The 18530-nt window shown below is 37.9% G+C and overlaps 1 protein-coding gene across 1 annotated transcript in view; it reads right to left on the reverse strand.

Moving 5' to 3' along the window:
* The window catches only part of LOC102027736 (proline-rich proteoglycan 2-like), a gene marked incomplete at its 3' end in the record, with an annotated part of 191411 nt that overhangs the window by 119090 nt on the left and 53791 nt on the right, over positions 1 to 18530 (reverse strand).

An 18530-nucleotide genomic window follows, 5' to 3' on the forward strand; every position in this document is an offset into this window, starting at 1 on the left:
AAATCACTCTTTTTCTAATGTAAGTATTCATAGCTATAAACATCCTTTATAGAACTGTTTTCATTGTGTCATACAGATGATAATATGTTGTGTTTCCATTTTTACATTATTCTAAAATTTTTTTAATTGCTTTCCTGATTTCTTCAATGATCTAGTGGTAATTCAAAAGTATATTATTCAATCTTCATGTATTTTTTGTGGTTTCTGTGTTTTGATACTAATTTCAACTTTCACTCCATTGTGATTTGATGGGATTATGAGATTGTTGCAACTTTTATTTATTAAAACTTGATTTATGGTCTAAAATATGCTCAGTTCTAGAAAAAGTTCCATAAGCTGCTGAGAAGAATATATCTTTTGGCTTATTGGTTAGAATATTCCACCCAACGACATTAGAATACACATTTTCCTTAGCTGCACATGATACATTCTCTAAAATAGACCATATACGAGCCCATGTAGATGATTATTAAGTCCATTTTATGTATAGTTTAATTTAACTCTGAGGTTTCTTTTTTGAATGTGGGGTGCTGGTGGACCTATCTATTTGTGAGAGTGGGATATTGAAGTCACTCACATAGTCAATCACTATGATTATATTGGAAAGTACTTTTCACTTTATATCAGTGTTTGTTTTATGAAATTGGCAGTGTAATACTTGGAGCACATATTTTCATTTGAGTTTTTTATTTGACTAATAGAATTTTATTTGCAGTATCTCATTAATTCTTTTGCAGGAGCTCTATCTCTCTAAGTATCTCTTCATGTCTTGCATATTCTCCCTTTATTCATTCAGTGGTGTATTTGTATCTTCTTTGAGCTCACTGATCACTTTAACTATCAGTTTTTTAAAATTCTCTGGGGTTTTATCCACAGCAATATCTGTGGGATCAGTTTCTTGGGGGAATAACAACTTTTGGAAGATATATGAATGACTTTTTCCACTCATGATTTGTGTGTGTGTGTTTGTGTGTTTAAATTGTCTGTTGATCAGTTGGGTGGATATCTCTGTTACTGTGACATGCAAGTCTTTTTAGTAAGTGGATTTCTCCTTGTCACGTTCCCTAGGCTAGTTAATTCTGTGCTTTTATTGCTGAATTATTTTCTGCTGATAATGTTGGCATCACTGTTACTTTTCATTGATATTTATTGTATGTCTATATCTGGTTTGTCTTTATATCATCAACATTGCTACAATTTGTTTCCTCCTCTCTGTGTGGTACTGTGAAGCAGGTCCTCAAAGAATGTGGGACACTAAAAAGACTCTCAAATATTATGCTTAATACATTGAACAAGGATATAAAATCCAAAACATAATGAAACCCATAGACATATCACAGGGTGACAGAATCTAAGTAAGACATCTCTACAGTAATGATAGTTTCTCTACCCTCACTGATCTTCAACTTATAGAGCAAGCACACTAGAAACATGAGAAAAGCAACAAGATACCACCAAAATGCAATGAGTCCCCAAAAGCTGATATAGTCAAAATGTTTGAAGACATAAAAGAAAAACATAAAAGTAATGCATAATATGTTTAATGAGCTCAAAGAGGATTTAATTAAACAGATAAAGGATTTTGCCAATATAATATTTGGTGAATTTAAAAAAGAAGAAACTGACTGAGTTAAATAAAACATGAGTGACTACTTTAGAAAAGAAAGCAAAGGAAGAGAGATATCAAAAAAACTCAATGGAAAGCGTGGGTAACAGATTTAATCAATATGGGAAAGAATTTTAGAAATAGAAGACAAGGTACACATAGAAGATCATAAATTCAATGATACTCTAAAAATGACAATGCAAGCTGGATCCAACTAAAAAACTCACAAAAAAAAAACACTCCTCAGACTCAAAAAGTACAAATATGTGTTCACTAAAACTACAACAGGATTTTTTCTAAATTTAGGGGAAGAATTCAATATTTAAATACAAGAGGTATATAAAACTCCATAACCAGAAAAGAACCTCTCCATGACATGTCATAGTCAAAATTTTGGGATTTCAACAACAAAAAAAGAGAATACTAAAAGCACTCAGAAAAGCAGCAAAGAACCAATAAAGCCAAGGTTATTAGATTAACTGCAGATTTCTTAGCACAAATCTTAAAGACCAGGACAACTTGGAGCAAGTTTTCCAACTCCTAAAAGAAAACAATTGTCAATCTAGACTTTAATATCCTGCAAAATTGCCTTCAAACTGATGGAGAGTAAAGACTTTCTATGAGAAAGAAATCCTGAAGTCCATGATCACTAAACCAGCCTTGCAGAAAATATTTATGGGAATCCTGAACAGAGACAAAGAGTGCAGCAACACCAAAGAACACAAAAGGAAAGTACACATGTAGTTGGGAAAGTGCAGTAATACCTTGGTTCACAAACACTTCTGTTTGCAGACAATTCAGTTCACAAAATTTCACTTCCATTTGCAAACTCCACATTGGGTGACAAACACAAACATGGCCATATTCCCCACACAAACACAAATGCAGCCGACTTTCCAAAAATTATAAAAAAAAATAAATTAAGTTTGTAAACGAGGTACTACTATATTGCTTATAGGAGACACACCTCATTTAAAAGGAAGTACATGGACTAAAAGATAATTCTCAGAAAACATTATTCTATTGAACCAGAGCCCCCAAAGAAGTGGGAGTATCTGTCTTATTTTCAGAAAAAGCAGACTTCAAGCCAAAATTGATCACAGAGACAAAGATGGCCACTATAATTCAGCAAGAAGAGATAACAGTTGTAGATAGCTATGTTCTGAATGTCAGTGCACCCAGCTTCATAAAATAAAAACTACTGGACTTAAAAGAACAGACAGACACCAGTACAGTCATAGTGGGGAACTTTACTATGACAATCTCATAATTAGACAGATCAGTTAGACAAAAACTCAACAAAAACATGAAAGCTAAACACATATTTGAGCAAATGTACTTAGCTGACATCTACAGAATGTTTCATCCACCAACAACAGAATACTTATCTTTCTCAGCAGCACACAGAACTTTTCCAAAATAGACCATATCCTAGTCAATCAGGCTTAAATAAATACAGAAGAATTGGATCATAGTAGAGTGAAGCTAGAAGCCAACAGTAAAAGAAGCCACAAAAACTATTTCAACACATACAGATTAAATAATACATTATTGAATAATCAGTAGATCACACCAAAAAAATCAGGAAAGAAATTTAAAAGTTTCTAGAGGGGCTGGGGATTTAGCTCAGCAGCAAAAGCGTCTGCCTGGCAAGCGCAAGGTCGGGAGTTCCGTTCCCGGTACCAGAGAAAAACCAAAAAATAAAAAAATAAAAAATAAAAGTTTCTAGAATCAAATGACAATGCAAATGCAACATACCAAAATCTATGCAAAGTATGAGGTTCAGTCCCTAGCACTACTTTACAAGAGAGTAATTACCAGCAATCATCTAAAGAACAAGCCATATATCAACATATAATTAATACCTTGTTTTAAAAGTTCTCTACTATCTCACTAATTCAGGAAAGGAAACTGAGAGGAATAATGTGGGATAGCATAGTTTTCTTTTTTAAATCTTAATGGCAATATTTGTATACCAGAGAAGGGGGTTGGATTTGAGAAGGTTTGAGAAAAGGAAAGAAAGACAACAAGGGAAAGGAATATATGTGGAAAGTGAGCAAAGATATGGGGAGATTACACCTAATTAAGGAACTAGCTGAAATGCAAAGTACAGAAACACTATGAAATAATCTGTAGTATAAAACAAGGTAAGACACTATTGAAGCAAAAGTAATTATTTGCACATACACCCCAGGTCTAATGTTCTTCCTTGTAGGGGTATTTTTACTAGATACAATTATTTCCCTGGCCTTATAATGTTAAACAGTTTCTGAGGGACATGATAATCTTTATGAGCTCAGATTTCTCCTTAGCCTCCGTCCAAGTAGGAGCAGTCATTTAAGGCAGTTTGGAGAGTGAAGTCTCCCCTCCCATAGTTATACATGAGTAGTTGAGCAGGTCCAGCAATGGCAAAACTGGCTCACACCCACAGCTCTCTATACCTGAGAATGAGGGGCCTGAAAAACCCAGGCTGTCCACGAAATCTTGTATTTCATGGGCAAGTCCAGACTGCAGCCCACAGTTCCTGAATTAAACACACTGCCAACTTGATTCTCAATGCCTCTACATGAGATGGAGGTACTTGGGCATTTAGGAACTATGCTGGGATGGGAAGCTGAACTCATCACAGTGTTCTACCCACCGTTGTTTTTGCTTCCTGCCTTTTATAATGTGTTTTCTTCCACTTTTGTAAATGTGCTCATTGTCTGCTTGATTTCACACCATCTGGCATCCCACTGAGATATTCCTAGACTGGAGTCTGGTCTCCCTTAAGTCAGGCACTAGGGCATTTCCCCTAGTCCCATGATTTTATTTTTCCCGTCATAGTCATCATTCTCCTGGACCCAAACTAGCTGTTTGATAGGGTGTCCACTGCCTACCTGGAGAAAAGTAGTTCTTGCATCCTGGAGTCATAAAAACTGTGGGGCCTTTTGGATCTCCCATACTACCTACCAAGGCAGAGAAAGTTATTTAAGATGGCACCTTGCCCCAGCTCTGGCTGAATTCCAGTCCCATTTCTGCTCAGGTGGTATCCGTTGAGCACAAAGTCAGCACACTCAAGAGTATGCTCTGGTCTCTCTCTTTGTGCCCCCACTGAGTAGCCATTCATTCAGTACCAATCTGCTTTACTTCTGTTACTGTATTTATCTTTCTAAATATCATCACTTCTAGGTTTTGCCTGGCTACTGGCTTTTTATAATCCAAAAATGCCCTATGGTTCCTCTGTCTCCTCACAGAGCTGTGTACCTGTTCTTTTCGACAAATATCCTCAAGCAGCTTGTGAAAGCTGCTTACTTCTAGTCTGCCATCTCCTGTATCTTCAAATCATACTTCTTTTTTTTTTGGTTTTTCTCCGGTACCGGGAACTGAACTCACAACCTTGCACTTGCCAGGCAGGCGCTTCGCCGCTGAGCTAAATCCCCAGCCCCTTCAAATCATACTTCTGACAGCAAAAGGAAATTCAAGAAATTCTCCATACAGCTCTGCCCCTGGGCTAAGGAAGTGTTCCCATTCCCATTTTGTTAGTTGGTGCAGATGAAACACAGACATAAAGTGACTTATTCCAGGTTACAAAGGCAGAGCATAAAGGTTTGTATGTGATAGGGCTAAGGAAGGGATCAGAAAGGATGGTGGGTCTAACTAAAATACTGCTTTTCTGCCTTCTTTTGACTTGCTCCTTCTTCCACATTATGATACTTCTTACTAATCACTTATAATTTGTTTAAAAATTCAACTTGTGAAAAAAGATAAATCAACGAAAATTATTGCCCAAATGGCAAGAGGATTATCTCTTTAAAATAATAATTATTATCTGATTTTATTTGTTTATGTATTTACTTATTGTGGTACTAGGAATTAAACCCACAGTTTTCACACTGAAATGCATCCTCAGCCCTTGCTTCTTTGTTTGTTTGTTTGTTTGTTTGTTTAGATTGTTTAGATTGTTTCACTAATTGCTTGATTGCCTGGTTGGGCTGGAATTCCTTTTGCCTCGGCCTCTCAGAGTTCTGGGATTACAGCAGTGTGCCACCACACCTCGCATATCTGATATGTTTTAAACCCAGCATGATTTAAGACCAGAGGATAATCATGCTTTCAGAGTATACAGCGGTCCCATGATCTCACAAAGAAATGATTCTAGGGAACCGATCTCAGAAAGCACCAAAATCTGAGGATGCTCAAGTCCTTATCTATGACATACTATTTGCATATATCCTATGCATACCCCTAATTTAAATCATTTCTAATTGTTTGTAGTGCCTACTACAATGTAAATACTATATAGATAGTTGTTGTTTTGTATGGTTTAAAGGATTATGATAGGGAAAAAAGTTTGTACATGTTCAGAGCCGACATGATTTTGTTTCAAAATATTTCATTCTGCAATTGGTTGAATGCTCAGATACAGAACCTGCAGCCACAGAGGGCCAGCTGCAGAAACATTTATTCATAGTAACTCCATTTCTTGTATAAATAAAAATAAATAAAAGGGGGATGGAAGGAGGGGTGAAAAAGAAGGGAATTGAAATGTGTTATGTACACATATGAATCTCCTACCATGAATGCAGTGAATGTAGTTATGTACTGCAGACGTATACTAAAAAAAAGTTTTGTTTGGTCAGTCTTTTTTCTTTCTTTGAGACAGGATCTGGCTTTGTAATTCAGCTTGACTTTGAGCTCATTATGTAGCCCAGGTAGGCCTCAAACTCAGGATGATTGTCCTATCTGAGCCTCCAGAGTGCTGGGATTACAGGCATGCCCCGCTATGCCCACACAGCTTATTTATTGTGCAACAGGCCTTTATTCTCAACATCTTTGCCGAAACCTATGTCTTTGAGAGTTTTACCTATTTTGTCTTCCAGCAGATTAAACGTTCCTGTTATAATGTTTAGATCTTTGATCCATTTTGATTTTAGTTTGGTACATGGTGAGAGATAGTGGGTCAGTCTGTCCTCAACCATCAGCATATGGAAAGTTTTCCCAGCACCATTTCTTAAAAGAGGTTATTTTTCCTGGTGAAGGGATTTGTCCCCTTTGTCAAAAATAACATGGGTGAGTGCACCTGGACTTGTTTCTGTATCTGCTTGTTTCTGTATTCTGTTCTATTGATCCACATGTCTGTTTTTTGACAATACCACACTGTTTTTATCACTGTAGATTTATAGTGTAACTTGGGAGTCCACAATTGTGATGCCTCCTGCCTAGACCTTTTTGCCAAGAAATGCTTTTGCTATTCTAGCTCTCTTCTGGTTCCACATGAATTTTAGGATTTCTTTCTCCAGGTCTATAAGGAATTTTATTGGTATTTTGATTGGGTTTGCATAAAATACATATAACCATTTTGGAAGTGGTTCTGCCTATCAAGGAACTGGAGATATCTTTCTATTGCATTTTCTGATAGCATCTTCAGTCTCTTCCCATCATTGTAGCCAAAATGCTAATAACTTCAAAATGTACATACAGTTCTAAATTCAAGCTCTCACTGGGCCTGATGGAGCACACCTGTAAACCCAGCACTCAGGAGGCTGAGGCAGGAAGGTCATTGTGAAGTTGAAGCCAGCCTGGGCTACATGATGAGTTCAAGGTCTGAACTGCACATTGAGACCCTATCTGAGATAATTAATTAATTCAAGCTCCTCTAAGAGCTAAAGACTGCAATTTGTAAGTGTTTCCTACACAATGCTGCAAAGCCTGATACCATCTGAAAAAAGGTGTCTAAATTAAAATTCATCACTATAATCAAACTCATGTCTGTATCTGTTAAATGTATTAAGTATCTTCCTCCCAGTTCAGTGGCCCAGATCCCAGGCATGATTTAAATGACTCTGTCTTCTTTACTATTCCCCCTCTACAATAGCTGAGATGGCTCCTTAAGACAGAGAAAACCCTGAGGCCATGCCTGGAATACTTTCACTTATTCCCAAGTGTAATTTTCTGGTAGGATCTGCCCAAAACAGACCTTCATTGCCAGGACTAGTGACTGGCCCAAGAATACATGTGTGGCCCAGCCTGTTGATCAGACTCCATCTCTGGAAACATTTAATCTGGCCCACAAAAGATCTCATTCTCCTTCAGTCTCTCAGATAGAAAACTATAAATCCTCAACTCAGAACATACGAGTCCTGAACCAACTAAGGCCTAGATTCTCAAGCAGGAACAGTCTCTCCATAGTAGAAAAGAATGAAGACCACATTCAAAAAGAAGATATGGAGGAAGGATTATATCTGAGGCCTTGATTCAGTTATCCGTACTTGGCTCTACCCAGTGTCCTTCCCAAAGTAATTGGGCCATAAGGACTCACTTCATCAGTGGATTAATCCATTAATGGGCTCATAATTTGATGGACTATTTGGAAGGTGATGGAAACTGTAGGAGGTAGAGCCTAGTTGAAGGAAACAGGTCACTGGGGGCACACCCTAGACCTGGAAATGTATATCTTGTCCTGGAGTTCTCTCTCTCTCTCTCTCTCTTTCTCTCTCTGTCTCTTTCTCTTTCTCTCCTTGCCAACCACCCTTCCTTCTCTCTCTGTCCCTAAAACAAAATAAAATAGCAGCAAACCAAAGCACCTTTGCTTTATACCATAGTTATTTTCATACTTTTTATTTTCCTTTAAGGCTATAAACTTCCTTGAGAACAGGAAGTCTTCTGTGTTAAACATTGGTACCAAACATTCCCTAGTGAATTTTCACCAAACATCTGTTAAACTGATGTAGCAATGACATGTAAATTTGGGAAGACATTTTGTTTCTCCTCTTAACCATTTCACATTTTGATTCAATGTTAGACTTAACACTTCCCTTAAAAGTTGTGGAGCATCTTTTATTAAAATCTAGGTGCTCACCACATTTTCTATTCTACCATTCTCATGAATTTCCCCTTTAAGAGAAGTCTCAGTTTAACATAAAGTCTGTAAGGAAATTGAGCGTATGGTCTACCTCATTAAGAAAAAAAAAACATTTTTATGCCTTTCTCCTTTCCTTTCTTTCTTCTTTCCTTCTTCCCTCTCCCCCTCTGTGCTTTCCTCCCTTCCTTTCAGTTCCCTTTGTACCTACCTCTCACTTTTTTCTTTTTCTCCCCTCTTTTCCTTTTCCTTCTCTCCCATCCTTCTTTCCTTTCCCTTTCCTCTCTTCCCTTCCCACCTCCCACTTTCTTTTTTCTTTCCCTCCTCCTTTCTTCCTTCTTTTTGCTCTTTCTCCTTTCCCTCCTTCTTTCTTTCTTAAAGACAATCAAAATGCAGGCTGTGGCTTGGCCATAATTACAGGTGCCAAACCTAAGTCAGCTTCTCTTTGCAAACCCTCTGCCAAGTCAGCACTTCATCTCCTCCTCTTTGATGTATGCAGAATGCACCTGAAAGGGTTTGAGTCATGTTATTTGTATGCCATTAAAATGGGGCATCTGATAACATCTGCTCCCTTTCTCTGGTTCAAGTCATGAATGGAGCTCCTCTCTCTTTCCTTAGTCACCAGCTTTTGAATATTTACAATCTGTCATAATACAAAGAAGTGGATTTTGAACCCTAAACAGCCTCTAGTTGAAGAGAGGAAGCCTCTGGGAAGAAAGTGTGGAGTACAGAGTGGATAATAATTACTTTTCTATGAGTGGGATGGGAGAAAAGAAAATGGGTAAATGACTGAGAATGAAGAAGGTTCACAAAAAAGGCCCCCAAAAATCTAAATATTTGTGCTTTTCTAAATAATTACGCTTTTCTCATAGTAGGCACTCAATAGGTATTCATGTAAGGATTTCAGTACTGTTTATAAGATAGTACTTGCTTCTTTAGAATTGATCATCAATTTAAAAAAACTATTCCTTGTTAATAACTATGGTAATTTTAAGGCTATAGGATGATTTATTTAAATCATTTGACTGAAACTTAGTTAAGTCCCTATCTTCATGCAATTCTACATAGATTGAGTTTTAGAGTCTTTGGTTACACACATTTATAGCTTGAACCTATATTGAAATTTTTGCAAATGAGCTAGGTTGAGAACACCCATCTTTAAACTACCTAATTTGATTTTTCAACCAGGCAAACCATCCATCTGGCCCCAATTTGGCTAGGTTAGCATAGTCGATAAGAACGGAAGCAAACCTGATCTACTGTATTATAAGTTCTGATATTGATTGACCAAGGGCAGCAGGCAAATGTTAATGACACAGGGTCAAAGAATACTTAGACTGCTGTTCCAACATAGAACCAAGGATTTGAGGTTTTGGAATGGAAATTGCATCAAATTTGCAGTCAGAACATCTTGAGTTTAAATCTTGGCTCTCTCATGTGGACTTTAGGCAAATCACTTGATTTGTCTATGATTCAGTTTCCTGTGCCTTTAACTAAAACACTCTATTTCTCTCAGACTTAGCTTCCTGTGAAAAATTTAAAAGTAAAGTTGTTGTGATGATTAAATGAGATGTATGTGGAAGTGTATTATGTTTTGCAGTGTTATGTAAATACAAAGCATTATGAATTTTTGGTTGTGGACTTATTAAAAAGTAATATGTTGTATTACACTTAAATTGTTTACATTATTAGTCTTTAAAAACAGAGGAGTCATGTACAGGCAATGCATAGCTGTTGAGTCATCCACTAATTCTTATTGGTTATTGGTTATATACTTATATACAAATGCTTATTGGTTATATACTATGTGCCAGGGGTGCTTCACATGTTGGATATCCAGTGGTAAACAAAACAGATATAAATTCCTGTCAGATACAGGTAACAAACTAGTAAAAGCAAAGAGAGTTACAAATATTTATTTGAGTGGAATTGGGGAGAACATTCTTTGAAGTTAATATTTAGTGATATTTTCAGTTGATAATGTCACAGAAGCACAAAAGAAACTAAAACAAACTACCCTCAATTAATGGACACCAAACTGAGAAAACCCAAAATTATCAGAGGAAATATCATCCGAATTCCCCGCTACCTCCTGACACCCTACTCACAAGAACTTCAGCTGGTGAAGAACTGAGGACCAAGGCTGGACAGAGGGTGGAGGCCAAGTGTCTTTGCTATGGGGTTAATGTACCTAGTATGATAGAAGGTGTCCTAGAGAAAATGACATAAGGAAAAGAAATCATACCTTGGTTGGTGGGATTGAAGGGAGATCAAGAAGTGTTCATGAGAAGGTAGCATCTGAGCAGAGGCCTGGTGGAGCTGAGCAAGGCATCCACGGAGATGTATGTGGGAGTCACACACCTACCAGGAGGATTAGAGGAGAAGGTCCTGAGCTGGGCACATGCTGGAGTGCTTGAGAGACAGCAAGGGGGCCAGTGAGGCTGTGGTAGAGTAAAAGAGATAAAGGTAGAGGTAGGGTGGGTAAAGTCTAATAAAAGATAAAATCAACAGGAACCTGACCAGATGTCGGGGCAGTGAAAGACACCGGATTTTATGCTGGATGAGAAGGCAAGTTGTGGAAAGATGGTAAGCAGAAGAGTAACATGATCTGAAGGTCGTACAAGATAACTCAGGGCACTGTATTGAGGTCAGACTCCAGGGGCCAAGGACAGAAGCAGGAAAACCAATGAAAGACTGCTGAAATAATCCAGTGGAGGGAGATGGTAACTTGAACTGAGATGGAACTAAGTATTGGTAAGAAGTAGTAGTGATATAGGAGATAGGGCATAGCAAAGCTGGCTGGAAAAATAAGCAGGACCTGTCAATTAGAAGATCTCAGGACAGTGTCAGATAATTCCCAGGACCTCATATGTGGAACTTCTTGTGGACTCCCACAAAATGTGGATGGCATAAAAGAGACAAGATACCAGGAGGAGCCCCTGGTCATGACCCCTCACCATAGCCCACTCTGTGGCTCCTAGAGTGCACTCTTGTTTTTGCTTTTATCCTCTTTATTCAGCCCAAGTTCACTCTCCAGAGCTAGTTCTTCCATTACCCCTTCATCTCTCACTTTTCAAATAAACTTTTACCATTTTTGGCTTCTCTTGTCTAAATCTTTGCTCAAGACAAGAAATTCCTGGAATACTTTTAATTGGTGAGGCATTTCTAAAGAAACTACCTGACAAGAGTTGGATTTGTGTTTTTTATATTTTATTTTATTTGGTTTTTTGTTTATTTTGGTGCTAGAGATTAAACTCAGGGCCTACACACAGGCTAAGCAGGTGCTAATGTACTGAGGTACTTTCCTAGCCCCTTCCCCTTCCTTAAATTTTATTTTGAGATGAAGTCTTACTAAATTGCCTAGACTGGCCTTGAATTTGAGATCCTCTTGAGCCTCCCAAGTAGCTGGGATGACAGATGTACACTATGGCACCCAGGTTGGAAAGTGTATGTGTGTGTGTGTGTGTGTGTGTGTGTGTGTGTGTTGGTAATGGTGATTGAACCCAGAGCCTTTGCACTGAGTTATATCCCCAGCCCATTTTTATATCTTATTTTTGAGAGAGGCTGTTACTGAGATGGCCAGCCTGGGCTTGAACCTGCAATCTTCCTGCCTCAGATGCCACTACACTTGGCTGGGAAAATGTTTTGAAGGTAAAGCCAACAGGACCGTCTGACATCCCTTCCCCTCTTCCTACAGTCCTTGTCCTACACATCTTTTTATCTGGGTCCTTTGTAATTTCCTTTATGATGATCCTGCCATTTGGATAATGAAAGGAAAAGCTACAGTCAAATGAAGCCTCTCTCCATACCCCCAGCCTGACTCGAACTGCATGAGGAGCTGCTGAATTCTCCAGTGCCCCATCAACAGGTCTCCATTGACCACCTAGAGCTGCTTGGTGTGGGGGTGACAGTTCCAAGATGAAGAGACATATTTTATCTGGAAGGATATCTTTTTCTTTTTTATTTTAAAGATGAAAAAAACTAACAAAACAACAATGAAGACAAAATCAAAACAACACAAAAACAACAAAAACGGTACATGACCTCAAAACAAAATGATAGAAATTAACAGTGGTTGCTACATTACGTACTGTTACCTTCAACGAAGTTGCTCAGTCCACCAGATATAAGAATGTAAGATTGATCAATCAAAGACAGTAACAAGTAGTCAAAAAAAACAACATTGGAAATGATGTAGAGCTTCCCCATACAAGACGGTAGGAGTTCAGCAGTGGTTCTTATACTGCATATTGTTGTTTTCAGATCAGTCATTCTGACTACCAGATTCAAGTGCAAAATTGGTCAAGAAAAAAGAAAATTTTAAGCATTAACTGTTCCTTTCAATAAATCACAGACATTTGCAATATACCTATTCCAGCTATCCTTATATATACATATAAATTTTGTTTTTCATTTAAGAAAACCAAAATAACAAGAGCAAATACATAAAGAAAACAGCATAAGGAACAATAAAAATGATATAGAATTTCTAAAACATGGTGATAGGATATTAACAATGGTTGTTATATTACCTAATGTCATCTTCAAAATGGTTGCGCATATAACCAGATATAGGCATGCAAGACGGATCAAACACTTACACATTAACAGTTCCTTTCAATAAACCAACCAAATTAGTAGTACAACTATCCTAGCTATCCTGTATATACATGTACATATTTTTTCCCTCTTCCTTCTTCCGTCTTCCTCTCCCCTCCTTCATCCCAGTTGCTCCTTCTTATTTGAGCAGTTTCTTTTCCCTTTCATAATATCTATTGTACCTTTCAGATTTTATTTACTCTTCCAGATTCGTATAGTAGGGAGGAAATACGATGTTTACACATGTGAATCTGATTTATTTCGCTAATGAGTATGGTCTCTAGTTGCATCCATTTACCTCTGATGAAAGGGAAAAGGGATTCCTGGGACCAGGTCTTGTAACCACTAGTGCTGGAAACAGGGATGATTTCTAGCAAGAAACAGTAACTATGTCATTAAACCTATGGCAAAATGCCTAAGGGCCTAATAGAGGTGGGTTGTGTCTCCTCCCCACCTGGTAAATTTGAGGTTAACAGTGAAAGCAGCTAGCCTGCATGGTGGTTAATATAGCCCACTAGTTTCACACTTATGTAACCTTTCCCTGTCTCAATAGGAAGATGAGGAGGAGGCACTTGTTAGACTAGTATTGCTGCCTGCAGTGTAGACAGACATGGTGACAAAACAAACCTGATGTCCCTTCCAAAGGTGGAAAAGCTTGAGTACAAGTGAAAAGAAAAAAAGGGAACAATAGCTGAGGGCAAAAGAATGAATAAATGGGTTATAAGTCAAGGAAAAGCCAATATTACATGAACACCTCTATAGAGACTCATAGTAAGAGACAAGATTAACGCTCAGCTCAATCATACCAGATGCCTGGAAGGGTGAAACTGTCTCTTTGCAGAGAGCACTCCACTTTTAGAACCTGACAAGACTAAACATAGCCTGCAAACCTGCATGGCCTCATACTGGGAGACCTAGTAAATCAATGTGATGATGGGCTTCACTTATTAAGAACAACTGAATAGGATCCTAATGAGGTACCAGCATCGTTTGAGTTGTGTCTCCTTTTGATATAAAGGGTTTGTGTTCAAGGATCAGAGGTGTACTGTGATATTCTGAAATATATATTGTTCTTCATCTCCATTTCCTGGCATGCAACTAAAATCCTTCAGGGGAAAATGCCAATCAGATCATGATATTCTTAAAGTTTTCCATGGCTCCTATTTCACTTAGAAGAAATTATAGTAATAAAATGAGCACATGTATGACATTACTATGGGTCAGGCATCACCCTAAGACTACCTTATATAATATTTTATTTACTATTCACCCCTAGAAAGCATGTCCTGCTATTGTAAACTATATTTACCAAAAGAAGAAACTGAGGCACTGAGATGTTATTTTTGTTCCAGAGACCTCAGTGAATTTAGGTGGCCCACACCTTCTTTAGGGAGTGCAGTCTTGGGAGGCAAGGAATGGCAACAGTCCAAAGTGACACCTTATCAAGATGAGCCACAGCGTAGTATTAGGGACAACTGGTTGCTTGATTCTCTCACTCGCTACTACCACCTCTAGTCTATCTCAGCACCCTCCATCTGAGTTAAAGAGAACTGATCTCTCTCTCTCTCTTGCTTGCTGGCTCTCTCTCTGCTTAGAGCACACAAGGCTCAGCTTCCTTGCACTCGTGCCCACAAGCAGGTCTTTATGCCAGCTGCACGGTGTAGGCTCAAGGCAAGATTGGTCCACATGAAGTCTGTCAAAGTTCAGACACAGCTGCATGTCACATTGGCAGCAGGAGCAGAGCAAATAGCCACAGACTCTCCAATATGGGTAAGACCAGAAGATCTGAAGCAGTAGGTACCTACAGATAGAAAGGAATGAAGCTGAGGTCCAAGGTCTGTCATGTTGGCCTCAAAGTTCCTACGTGGAATTGCTATGATACGCTTCCCTATAGAGTGCAGTCAAACCCCTTGCCGTGTCCTATAGTGCCCTACTGGATTTAGCTGCTTCAGTCCAACTCCATCTTGCACCACCTCTGACTCACTAAGCTCCAGGCTCATTGTTCTTCTTTCAGTTCCCCAAACTTTCCTGGCCCAGAACCTTAGCGCGTGTCAGTCACTTTTTTTCTTCCCCTTTTGCATGGCTAACGCTTTCTTATCTTTTAGCCACAGTTCAAGTGTCACCTTCTCAGAAAGCCTTTCTGAATGTTCTTTCTAAAAAGGATTTCTGTCTTGTAATTTTCCTCAGCTCCTTGCATGTTTCTTTCTTACTACGTATCTCAGCTGGGAGGAATTTTTTTCATTTATTTGATAACTGCTCTTCTCTCCGCTGGAATATAACCCTCCCGAGGCAAGGGCAATGTCCATCTATCTAGTTTACCATCATATCCTTGGCATGGAACACCCTGTCTTATCCGAGGAAATGCTCAGTAAAGATGTGTAGAATAAATGAATCAACACCACTTATATGAAAAATGGATTTTATGGATGTATTACCCACATCAGTGTTCAAAGTAGAAAACACTGTCAAGTTACTGAACTGACAAACAAGAGGTACTGATAAGCGAAGGTAAGAGACCAGAAGGAAATGAGATGATGATCATGGATGATCAAGTTTCCTCCCAGCCCTACCAGTCCCTGAATGATGGAGGATATCTTAGGGGAAGTGCAAGGGAAAACAGAAGGAGGCAAAAGTAGGAATTCCTTAGGAAGTTGAAAAGAGGAAATCAGGCAAATTATATGATAAACAGGAAGTTTCTTAAAGCAGAGTTTTGAAATCATGATTAAAGAGTTAGAAAAATCCAGGAACTTCATAAAATTTTACCAAAACTTCATCTCTCTAGGGGCTGGGGATTTAGCTCACTGACACAGCACCTGCCTGCCAAGCGCAAGGTCATGAGTTCGATTCCAGGTACTGGAAAAAAAACAAAACAAAACAAAAATTCATCTCTCTCTCTACATACATATACATGCATTTTTCTAGGCCATAGTTTCTATCACATTTGAAAAGGAACTCATAGCCTCCATATGGTTAGGAAACACCAACTGATTGCAGCAATCTAGACTCACTTCCTTGATTTTCAAATAAAGAAATTAAGATCCAAAGATGTTACGAAACATGCTATCCCTCCCCCCAATAATAATAAATTAGGTGACAAGTAAGCTCAGGACCCAGGTCTATCAATTCCTATTCTGATACTCTTAGCTATGCCACAATGCCTTCCTGAAATTGCTATAAAATACTATGTGGGAAAAAAAGAGAGAATGTAATTTTTTGGAATAAATAAAGGGAAATCCAAGCTGTTTGCAAAGGTAAATCCAATAGAATCATAAGAGGGGACTGTAAAGATCCACCAAACAGTTCCCCAATTTCAAGTGTAAATCCTGTAAACACGCTCCAATGTTTATTTTCCAAAATGTTTAAGGAATATGAAAAAAATAATTATCCAACCATTTAACTTAGAAACAGAATGCCTAGATTTTCTTTATTTGTAAATATAAGCGTAGACAGACAGATAGACAGACAGATAGATAATCTTATATTTGCCCACAATAAAAGAAATTTTAACAAACAGCATAGGGAATGGGGACATGGCCTAGTTGTAGAGCACTTACCTAGCATGTAAAAGGCCCTAGACTCCATCCCTAGCACTGAGAAAAAGAAAGAAGAAAACACAGGAACTGACCACACATCAAACCCAATGCTCATCTTGAGGCAAAGCAAAAGAAAAAACCACTATGCTTCCTCCTAACTGCTAAGATCGCAAAAAATGATGAACATGTGATTACCTTTCACAGTTTTACTTATAAATAAATTAAATCCACAATGTCTAGTCTTCAGATTAGGAAATTAATCAACTTTTGTTTGGAGAATTTAACATTTCTTAGGATGCACGAATTCAAATCTTCCATGTGTTACTACTTCTGGACTTGGATAAATCAGGTTCTCTGGTTTTTAAATTTCTTCCAGCTTCACAATGGGAAAAAGTGCATCTTGGACAGTGGTTTTGTTTGTTTGTTTGCTTGTTTGTTTTGGTTTGGTTTGGGTTTTGGTTTTTGAGACAGGGTCTCAGGCTGGCCTTGAATGCACTAGGTAGCCCAGGCTGGCCTCAAACTTTCCCTAATTCTGCTGCCTCAGCCTCCTGATTGCTGGGATTCCAGGCATGTACTGCCACACCTGGGCTTCGATAGTATTTTTTCAAAATGTTTAAATTTTTTATCTTTTTATTTTGAAGAGAAAATAACAAAAACAAATTAAGAAACACAGAGACATAAACAAAACAACATAAAAAACAATAAAAGCAATACAGAATTTTAGACAAGGAGATAGGAAATTAGCGATGGTTGTTGTAGTCTTCAAATTGGTAACTCAGATAAACAACTATAGGCATGTAAGATTGATCAAATGATTTAACATTAACTGTTCCTTTCAATAAAGCAATAGAAATTAGTAGCACAATTATCTTGGCTATCTTGTATGTATATATGTATGTATACGTATGTATATATGTATATATAATTTCCCTACTTTCTTTCTTTTCTCTTTTCCCTCATCCTAGTCATTCTTTGATTTTGAGCACTTTCTATCCCTTTCACAAACTCTATGTACCTTTCAGATTTTATTTACTTTTTCAGGTTCTTACACTAGGGAGACAATATGATGTTTATACATGTGAGTCTGATTTATTTCACTTCTGAGTATGGTCTCTAGTTGCATCCATTTACCTATAAAAGCCTCGAGTTTATCTTTTTTATAGCTGAGTATTAGTCTATTATATAAAAATACCACATCATTTTTAGCCATTCCTCAGTTAATGGGCATTTGGGTTGTTTCCACAATTTAGCTATTACAAATTGCGCTGCTATAAACATGGGTGCACATATATCACTGTGGTATGATGTTTCTAGTTCTTCTGGAAAAATACCCAAAAGGGAAATAGCTGGGTTGAATGGGACCTCTAATCCTAGTTTACTGAGGAATTTCCAAACTGATTTCCACAATGGTTGCACCAGTCTACACTCCCACCAACAGTGGAGGAGGGTTCCTTTTTCCCCACAGCCCTGCCAGCATTTGTTGTTGGTTGATTTCTTGATGGTAGCCATTCTTTCTAGTGTGAGATGGAATTTCAGTGTTGTTTTAAGTTGCATTTCTCAAATGACCAATGATGTTGACCATTTCTTCATGTATTTATTTGCCATTTGTATTTCTTTATCTGAGAAGTATGTATTCATCTCAAATGCCCATTTTTGTATTGGATCTCTGAATTTGGGGGGCCTGATTCTTTCAATTCTTTATATGTTCTAGATAGAAGTCCATTGTCAAAGGGACAGTTGGCTAAAATATTTTCCCAGTCTGTGGGTTTACTTTGTACTCTTTTGGTGATTTCTTTAGATGTGCAAAAACTTTTCAGTAGGATGAGATCCCAGTTGTTGATTCTTTGAAATATTACCCACAGTTTTGTTTTTGTTCATGTATTCTCTGCCTACCCCTAGGTCTTTGAGATTTTTACCTACTTTCTCTTCTAGTAAATTTAGTGTTTCTATT

The sequence above is a fragment of the Chinchilla lanigera genome, unplaced genomic scaffold, assembly GCF_000276665.1.
Source record: "Chinchilla lanigera isolate Chin_1 unplaced genomic scaffold, ChiLan1.0 scaffold00012, whole genome shotgun sequence".
Taxonomy (NCBI): domain Eukaryota; kingdom Metazoa; phylum Chordata; class Mammalia; order Rodentia; family Chinchillidae; genus Chinchilla; species Chinchilla lanigera.